Here is an 11,192-nt window from a genome sequence, read left to right on the forward strand (position 1 = left end):
TTTCTTTCTAGTACCAATCAATTCAATACATCATTTAAAGGGACAGTTATTATTTTGAGATTGTAATATACAGTATAGTTTAGTTTTATGACAATGTATAATGTTCAAAGAAATTATTTGTTCAGATCTAAGTAGGTAAAAAATAAATAAATATATATATATTATGTTTTTGGTTGCCAAACAACTGTGCGTAGCTGTCTGATAATACAGAATATATTTTCTAGATATTTGCATGTTTGTTTGTTTTTTAAATGGGCCTTACTGGATGCTACAAATTCTATGTTATAGCTTTTAGATGGATTAGAATACATAGGGGGCATATTTTAACCAAAGCCAGCTAGGTATGTGCAGGCCAATGCAGGGGCTGAACTACCATTGGTGCAGCAGGTGCAGTGGCACCAGGGCCCAAGTTCTAGGGGGGCCATAGCATCTGGTCTGTATACAATCCTAATGCAAGGGAACCTTAAATTAGTGCAGGTTGCAGGTCCATCTATCTAGAGTTGCCACCTCAGCCATGTTTTCCTGGACACGTATGAGTTACACATGCTGCAGAGTGTGCAGGGAGGAACATGAATAGTGCTGTCCAGGATCACTATTTGTGTGCTGTCCAAGGGTGCAATTCATGTTCTCCTCTGCACACCCTGCAGCATGTGTAACTCATAGGTGTCCAGGAAAACATGGTCAAGCTGGCAACCCTACATCTATCTATCCTCAATATGATTATACAGGGCAGCATGTATATAATTACTATTACTAACTACTGAGTGACTTTTGGGGGGCCCAAAAAAATTGCACCAGGGCCCTTTGTTGAGTAAGTCCGCTACTGTTATGGTATTATTCCTTTTCTCTTATATGCTTTTTGAATTTTGTATTTATTGGTTTTATTACAAAATAATGATCTCTAGCTGTTTAGTGTTCCTCCAGGCAGCCCTAGCTTAAAGTTAAAATAAATATATGAGGCAGATATGTTCTACAGGTTTTTGGTTGGTAGATGGGAGGCAACAGTGCCTATCACCGTGGCCGGACTGTTATCCGACTGACGCTTGTCCGACGGACATTTGTCCGACGGACAATATTCCGAAAGACATTTATCCGGCTGCTGGGTGGGAATGAAGCTTAAAAATCACGGTTTTATAACATTTTTAATAGTGGACTGACAAAAGACAATTAAATCAACTTATATATAACATTTATAACATTTTTAATAGTGGACTGACAAAAGACAATTAAATCAATTTATATATAACATATTAATTATAATATTATAATTATAATAATTATATTATGTGTTAAAAGTACATTGTGAGGGTAGGGACCCATGGATAGGTTCCCAGAGGCGGTTGCGGTGCCCGAGTCACTGATTGTAACAGAAAATTTTGGATCGTATCTGCCCTCGGCCGAATGTATCTTGATTTATTTAAGTAAATCTTATATATTATGTGCTATTGCCTTTAAAAAGTCTAATCTTGAGTATTCACTGTATTTTTCTAAAACTTTCATTATCCTGTTGTTTATGATTTCATATTTTTTTTTTGGTTTTCTCAGTTCAACTCCAGAATTAATTTTTTCAATTGTTAACTCCCATTCTGCTTGTTCTTTTCTTATTTTTGAAACTAGTCTGCAAATGCTTGGGTGGGTTATAGACATTCGTTGGTCAAATGCTCTGTGCCATCCTTCTAGAGAGTTGTTTGTTCTAGGTAACCCTAGTTTTGTTCTTTCAAAAGTGTTCCACATCGTAATATCGAAAGTAGGTTTTCTTCTTGTACCTTGTTGTAGTTCGCCAATCCAGGTTTTTTCAAAATAATTTAAAAATTCAGATAAAATGTTACGGTTTTGTTTTTCTATTGATTTTACAGTCATTAAATGTTTCAACTACATCTTCCACTGGCACAAATGCTAATGCTTCTAAGCATTTTATGATCAGAGCATTTTCTTCATTATTATACCATATTTTTAAGCCCAAAGATTGTATTTTTCTCCACAGGCATTGGGAAAAATGGAAAAAGCATCCATAAATTATTGTATTTTGTAAAAAATTTGTCATGCAATTTATTGCTGCTCTTTCAAAATCTACAGTAATTGATATAGGATTGATATCTGGATTTTTTTCTTTTATAATACTAAAAATTAAATTATAAGTTTCCTGATTTTTATTTTTTGATATGCAGTATACTAATGGTATGGTATGGTTATCTTCTATTAAAACATGTATTGTATATAACTGAAAACCTAAAGGAGCTGAGTCAAATGTTCCGTCACAGAGCCAGTGTTGTTTTTTTGAAAGAAGATCTACATTTTTTTTAGTAGACAGAATGATTAAATTTTCACTTTCGTACATGATGAAATCTTCTCCTCTGGTTGTTTTTCTTAAATCATCATTTAAAATGTTTCCATTTGGTGTTGTTCGATGTCGATGTACCATTCTGGCAAGAGTTTCTTTTTTAGGTAGAGCTCCTGCTGCTTCAAGGGGGAAATTAGATGTGCAATTTTGTATTATGCTTGATGTTACTTCTTCTGAATTTTTAGCAACTTCTTTTATTTTTTCAATTGTTTTCATAGATAAAATTCTTGCTGCATTAGGGGGATGTGAATGATTTGATGCATCTTTTTCAATTATATCATTAATGGTTTTTAGCCTTCCTCCACAAAAACCTTTTTTTTCACATCTCCAATATGTGACATTTTCTTTTTTTTTGTCTACAATGTATGCATAACCTTCATATAACATTTTTCTTCCTCCTTTACACGTCTTTATGAACTCCATTTTTTTAATTTGATGTTTTTTTAAATTTATTTATTTAAGTGTTTGTGTTGTTTTTTTACCTCAGTAGCCACAATATATATTTAAATTTTCCGCTTTTTTACTGTTGACAATTACGCAATTACGTGATTGCGTGATTGTGCTGTTCGGCGTGCAGTCGGAAGCAGTGTATTTCGGACATATGTCTGACGGACGAATGTGTTTCGGCATTTTGTCCGTCGGAATTTTGTCCGAGCACCGCCTATCACAGTACACAAACTAAATACACCACTATGATTAGGGGCTGGAGAGTGGCCAATGTTCTGACATGTTAAGTGAGTGGCCCAAAAGCACTGCAAATGTATATTAAAGGGGCATAGAAAGTTCTGAATTTATGTAATTACAACTGTCATTAAAGGGACACAGAAGTCAAAAGTAAACATTCATTCATAAGTCAGAGTGTGCAATTGAAGAAAACAAGCTTTCCAATGTATTTATTTGTACAAATGTACCTGTTTGTCTTAGTATCCTTAGTTGAAACTTAGCTTCTGCCCATGACAGACTAGCTAGTTAGACTTAGAAGCTTGCACGTGCCTTGAGCAATATATGTATACACATTGTTATAAATACAGCTGCCATACAGTGCTCAAGAAATGTGCACGCGCCTTCTTTGGAAGAATGTTCTTTAAATGACACAATAAGAAAGTAAATTTGATAATAGAAATAAACTGGAAAGCATTGTTTTAATTGCATGCTCTATATGAATCATGGAAGTTACATTTTGACTTGCAATTCCATTTAACATAGAAACATATATAGATTTTGATAGTAGATAAGAACCATAGGTCCTTCAATAGTGACGTTAATTCCTATAAAGTGTAAGCTCAATTCGTTTTTAAGATTACCTTATGCTTATTCCAGCTTCCGTAAGAGGCTGGTTTACACAGATGTCCCATGATCCCCTTCTGCACAGTACCAAAGGCAATTTATGTGTTTCCTATTGCCTATGAATGCGTCTATGTGTGACTCCAGCATCAGCACTAAACTGATATGTTTGCAACAGGGACGGACTGAGACCAACAAGGGCCCCCGGGCAAAAGTGTGGCAGGGCCCCCCACCTCCCCTTTGCTCCACCTACCTACCTCCTCATCTCCACCTCCTACCCTATTGCCCCTCCCATTTCCGGTGCCCCTCCCACCTCATATGCCCCTCCCCATCATGTTTTTACTTGCCATATAAAGAGACAATTTTTTCCTTAAAGTCATTACACATACACCTGACTCACACAAGCACGGCACACACACACACCTGACTCACACAAACACTGCGCACACACATCTGACTCAGACAAACACTGCACCCACACACACATCTGACTCGCACAAACACTGTGCACACACATATCTGACTCACACAAACACTGCACACACACACACCTGACTCACACAAACACTGCACACACACACATCTAACTCACACACACACCTGACTCACAAACACTGCACACACACACCTGACTCACACAAACACTACACACACACACACCTGACTCACACAACCACTGCACACACACACACATATCTGACTCACACAAGCACTGCACCCACACACACATCTGACTCACACAAACACTATACACACACACATATCTGACTCACAAACACTGCACCTACACACACATATCTGACTCACACAAACACTGCACACACACACATATCTGACTCACACAAACACTGCACACATCTGACTCACACAAACACTGCACACACACTCATCTGACTCACACAAACACTGCACACACACTCATCTGACTCACACAAACACTGCACACACACTCATCTGACTCACACAAACACTGCACACACACACATCTGACTCACACAAACACTGCACACACACTCATCTGACTCACACAAACACTGCACACACACACATCTGACTCACACAAACACTGCACACACACACACACATCTGACTCACACAAACACTACACACACACATCTAACTCACACAAACACTGAACACACACATCTGACTCACACAAACACTGCACACACACACCTGACTCACAAACACTGCACACACACACCTGACTCACACAAACACTACACACACACACATACCTGACTCACACAAGCACTGCACCCACACACACATATCTGACTCACAAACACTGCACCTACACACACATATCTGACTCACACAAACACTGCACACACACATATCTGACTCACACAAACACTGCACGAGCACAAACACATCTGACTCACACAAACACTGCACACACACACACATCTGACTCACACAAACACTGCACACACACTCATCTGACTCACACAAACACTGCACACACACACACATCTGACTCACACAAACACTGCACACACACTCATCTGACTCACACAAACACTGCACACACACACATCTGACTCACACAAACACTGCACACACACACATCTGACTCACACAAACACTACACACACACACATCTAACTCACACAAACACTGCACACACACACATCTGTCTCACACAAACACATCTGACTCACACAAACACTGCACACACACCTGACTCACACAAACACTGCGCACACACCTGACTCACACAAACACTGCGCACACACCTGACTCACACAAACACTGCACACACACTTCTGACTTACAAACGCTGCACGCACACACACACATCTGACTCACAAACGCTGCACACACACATCTGACTCACAAACACTGCACACAAACACACATCTGACTCACACAAACACATCTGATTCACACAAACACTGCACACACACACACACACCTGACTCACACACACACCTGACTCACACACACACATCTGATTCACACAAACACTGCACACACACACACATCTGACTCACACACACACCTGACTCACACAAACACATCTGATTCACACAAACACTGCGCACACAAACACTGCGCGCACACACACATCTCACTCACACACTGCACACACATCTGACTCACACAAACACTGCGCACATACACATCTGTCTCACACACCACAAACTCTGTAACACCCCCCACACAAACACTACACACACCTGAATCACACACCAAACACTGCAACACACACACACCACACAAACATTACCCTACATGCACTGAAACAGATATTTGACTACAGAACAAGATCCATACTCTGCATCATCCTAAATTACTTATTTATTTAATTTGTTTGTCCTATTTTATAGGTACTTTTCCAAAAGTAGACAGAGGCAAGCAAGTAGGGGTTAAAGCCCTGAATCAAGTGTGTGATAAAAGTTATAACAATCATGCTAAAAGAGATGAAAGATTAAAAGGACTTTTGTGTCTTACAAGCCAGCTGTAGTCAGCCCTCTGTCTATTTAGATGAAAGAATCTGCCTTCTCTTCTCTGTGAGATAGCATCAATCATAGGCAAAGTACTTTGCAGTGATGGTCCATGTGGAACTTTACTTAGTGAGCTGTGAAACTACTGGTGCTGCCCTATTTATTGGCCCCCTCATACAAAATGCTTAACTTTAACCCCTGCAAAGCAGAAAAAAATATTGTACCAATGCATGACAGAAATCTGGAACTAGCCTGCATTTGTTTATAGGAGCAACTTTAAAGCAGTGTTCAAGTTGTTCCCTAAAACGTTATTGCAATTAGCAGAGCCTTGTTTTTAAACTGTGAGATAAGCAGCAGTTTACATTAGATTTTTTTAAAAACAAAGATAAACAAAGCTAAGGCTCTTACCCTAAAGCAGTTCAGATGATAACCTGCAGACACAGACAGCTGCCTTTTGAACTACAGAGGACGCTTTCTGGTTGACTAGGCAACAACCAAGCCTCCTCCCCCATCTGTGACTCACAACAGAAAACGTGAAGCTCAACACACTGACAGATAGGGATATAACCTGAAGCTGCTAAGTATTGGTTTTGTAAAGCAGCATTACAGTGTTATTTTGCTGTATGTGCGTGCACCCAAAGCTCAGTAGGTTTAGAGGCAGACATTGTAATAAAACATTTAGGGTGTTAGTAGAAAGACTGTTTTCTAAAATCTAACTGAAAAATAAATGGTTCTAACATTAACATATAGGGAATATGAACAAGTAACATATATTATGAGCAGATTACAGCTTGAAATCATGAATGATTTGTCCCATTGCACTGACAGCATGAACGAGTGTGGTGTTTTGTACAGCTGCCCGGGTGCCGTGATCATAAGGTTGAGGGTTCTCCTGTACATAAAGGGAGGTGACGGTGAGCAGTGGTGAAGCAATCAGAACCAGCAAGTTAACAAAAAAATATCTGCTTCTTACCACATTCTCCCTCAAGTAAACACGGATCCAGCACTATAACAGCTCCTAACAGTGCAGCTCACGCCTCACAGGAGACTTGCAGATCATCATCTGCTCCACCCACTTCCTCTGTCTCCACTCTCCTCAATTCAAAACCGTGCACGCAGCACTTGGTTACTGCCTGCGCACGGGAAATAAACTTTTATATGAAATAATTCTAGAAATCAATATCTTCTCAGAGCTTTTCTTAGGTCGCCCCCAAAAAGAATTTGCAGCCAAAAACAAAGGTTAATGTAAAATAATTATAATAATATAAAAAAAATCCTTAAAGGGACAGTCAACACTTACTTTAACATGTTTTTATATTGAAAATAACAAAACGGAGGTCCGCCTACACTATACCCCTCCTGCCTTGCCGCCTTGCTTCTGTCCTAATCAGCGGCGCTAACTACTCTAATACCCGGTAAATATGGATGCCGGACTCCCCCCACCATTACGTAGCTGCCTTCTTCTTCAACTGATAAGCAAATCAGAATCCAGTCCTCGGACTGAAATTGCACGCGCTTGCAATTTCTGTCCGATGCCTGGATTCTGATTTGCTTATCAGTTGAAGAAGAAGGCAGCTACGTAATGGTGGGGGGAGTCCGGCATCCATATTTACCGGGTATTAGAGTAGTTAGCGCCGCTGATTAGGACAGAAGCAAGGCGGCAAGGCAGGAGGGGTATGGTGTAGGCGGACCTCCGTTTTGTTATTTTCAATATAAAAACATGTTAAAGTAAGTGTTGACTGTCCCTTTAACGCAGTATGATGCAACTGCTTGCAGTGGTTGGGAAGGGCCCTCTCAAAGAAGCCGGGCCCTCGGGCAAGGGCCGAATTGCCCGACTTGTCAGTCCGCCCCTGGTTTGCAACCTGTCAGGTGCCAATACAAGTGTGTATATTTTTTCATTTAAAAGTGCTCTTACTCTTAGCCATCATGTACGTCCAAATTACGTAGATTTGTAATTTGCATGAAATCAAACTCCAGCTACAACCACCATTACTTTTAAAATAGACCTTTCTTCAATACTTTAAGGTACTAGGTTTATGAACAGCGTTTTGGACCATAAATCCTTAATCATGAGTACTGTTTTCCATCTTGTATATAGAAAATTTGTAATTGTCTGTCAATGCTATCCAGACACCCTGGGTGCCACAGTACTCAACTAAGAGTGACAGGAATAAAGTTATGGGGGAGAAGCAACAATATACTCTACACTATTGGCTCCAGCTATTGACAAACCAGTTATCAAGATCAAGTAGTAAACTACTTTGGAGCCCTGCCAAACAGACTTGCGGATCCAAGTCTGCTTGCAGCAAATGAAGAAGTGGAAGTCGTCTGACTGTCATTACTTAACCTCTCTGTCACCTCAGAGGTGGTGAAGTTAAAAACCCCCACAAACTCATTCGTTCGGAGTGATTGACAAGCCAATTGCGCTAGAGCAGGGGGTGGGGCATAGCATAAGGATTTCCTTGTGCAATGTTAAATGCAGGCAGCAGACATAAAGCTGGCTGCCTGCCTTGATCATGGCAGATGGATTCTCTAGTTCGGAACCTTGTCCAACGGTGATTTGGTAAATCAGAGTTTATATCTTTATTTGAAGATAAAACCTCAGTCTTTTATATTTTTTTATTTTAAAATGTGTCAGATTGTGTTGGATATAACTTCACTGGATAATGAAACCCATTTGATTTAAATCACTATTATTTTTTTGTGTAAATACATTTTTATTGAAGTTGAAATAAAGATTGACAAACAAGATTCACCTTCGAGACAATATTACATCCAAAAAAAAGTATTACATTGTCCATAAGCTAATATTGGTGACAAAACAGAATACACATGTGAGAAGAGAATTACATATCAAATGTTAACATAGTGCTAGACAAAAGTTAAGGTGAAATGAAATAGAACTTCATTTTATATTATATCACTGACGAAGTATGGTCCTCACTTTACCATAGAGAAAGTTTAGGTATTTATTCATTCTAGTAGACGTGGGGCAAGTGTGGAGTAGTATTTGACAGGTCATTGTTGGACCTAATTAGTCAGAAAGGGGGAAAGGGAGTCCAGTGGGCCAGAGCCACTCAAAGTGAGATAAAGGAGGGGGGAATGAGGGACGGAGCCAACTGAGTTACCAGGGCAGTGAAGTGGAGGGAGTGAATAAAGGTCATGCTATAAAGTTACAGGGAGGTACTCTATAAGGAGTGATTTACTGTTTAGGTGACTACTAGGGAGGAAAGCAGTAGTAATTATGTGGCTTAGTGGGGTAGAAGAGCTAAAAATGTGTTGTGAGTTATATAAAAATTGCTAGAATAAGTAAGTGAAGCTCAGTTGGTAGTGGTGACTTAGCATCTTTAAAAGATCACTAATGCAAAGATATAGGATATTCCTCACGAACGATAATAGTGCAAGTATTAATATAGTAGGCAATTTGAACTGATTATATATACTGGGCTCCATGACATTTGGTATTGGGGATTATACTCCTGCCAGTTTGGTAAGGGGGGATATATCTATAGGATAACTAAGTCTATATATCAGTTATAGGATAACCATTAAAGTACAATATCACGTCGGTATAACCTAAACTAAAGTGTCAAAGAGAGGTAGCGCGAAGCCTGTGAGGGAGAAGTGATATAGGGTATGATCACAATGACCAACAGAGACCTGTAGGCAAGAAACAACAACTACAGATGCCATAATCGATAAACATTATGAACGTGAAGGCAAAAGTAGCATGGTAAATGTCCCAGGACTATAGCTTATGCCACGCATGTCAAAAAGGGCAATTGGGGGTGACATTATCTATCCCACAGTATAAAACAACATTGGTAATAAATCGTATATATCAGAGGTTAACTGAGAATTATAGAAGCATAGCTAAATACAATAGCACTGTGAACCATATCTAAACATAGGAGTTGATGAAGTAGTTCATATAAGCCAAAGGAATAGTTAAACTCTAAAAAAGATAGGGTACCTTGTTGTTCAACATAAAATTATACGCCATGCTATCAGACAAAATGTATATGCCATAATTTTAAGTAAAAATTATAACTAGTACATACCAAATTACATGCATACAGAAAAAAAGAGTTCTTGCCTACATCAAGCGTGCATGAGGGCTATTTTAAGACCTTATATTAAATGGTGGTAGATAATTCTAAGATATGGTATATTATGCAATGTAAGGTTGTACCCAATAATCCTGAATGCATATTTATATAGCAACATTCACATCTTTAGAGTCTAAACGGATCTCTCAGACCTTATCACAGAGGTGTATAAATAAAATAGATAGAGCTATATGTATCTGAGGGACGTTGAATAATATGTGTTACTGAATAGTGGGGACATGACCACGTAGTAGGCTATGTGCTTTATGAGTTAAGGTGCTGTGGCTGTATATTAACATGTATACAAACTTGCTCCATAGATATAATGGGTGTTATAGGAGCACAACCTAACAGTGTAGTCTATAGAGGGGAGTTTATTCGCCATCCAGTAGATCTTTAGTTAGAGAAGTTAGAGGTTAAACACATGATACAATGCAGGTAACCCCCCTTAAACACTAAAATACATTCCATAAAAGTGGAGAGCCCAGTAATAGATATGCTCAGAACTGTGTGTGCTTTATATACCCTTGTCCTTGTATGGGTCTCATGTTAGGGAATGCTCAATGCACAAGAAGAGACATATCTAGATGGCTGGCATACATATAAAAGGCTAAGCTCTACAAGGGGGAAGGGAAAGAAAAAGAGACTCTATGGTTTAACATCATTCGAAACAAGTATAATGGAAAGCAAAACTGCGCTCCCAACAGACCCCAAGGTGTAATTTTCAGGTAAAACTCAAACTGTAAAATAAGATAGGGGGTGTCAGACAACCAAACCTAATCGTGTTAACAAAATGTTACCATATAAACTTAAGAGTGTGGGTACTATGACATACATATTAGGGTTAATATATGTGCACCTAAAATGAAATAATTTACCATTCTGTATATAAATCCTCTAGGCATGGCATATAATCGGTAGAGAAGAGAGGAGAATACATTGATTTACAGTGACAAGGTGAACTTAATATACAATGTTCAGAAACCTTTGGGAAACCTGGACTTTAAC

The sequence above is a fragment of the Bombina bombina genome, chromosome 3 (genome assembly GCF_027579735.1).
Source record: "Bombina bombina isolate aBomBom1 chromosome 3, aBomBom1.pri, whole genome shotgun sequence".
In the NCBI taxonomy this organism is placed as follows: Eukaryota; Metazoa; Chordata; class Amphibia; order Anura; family Bombinatoridae; genus Bombina; species Bombina bombina.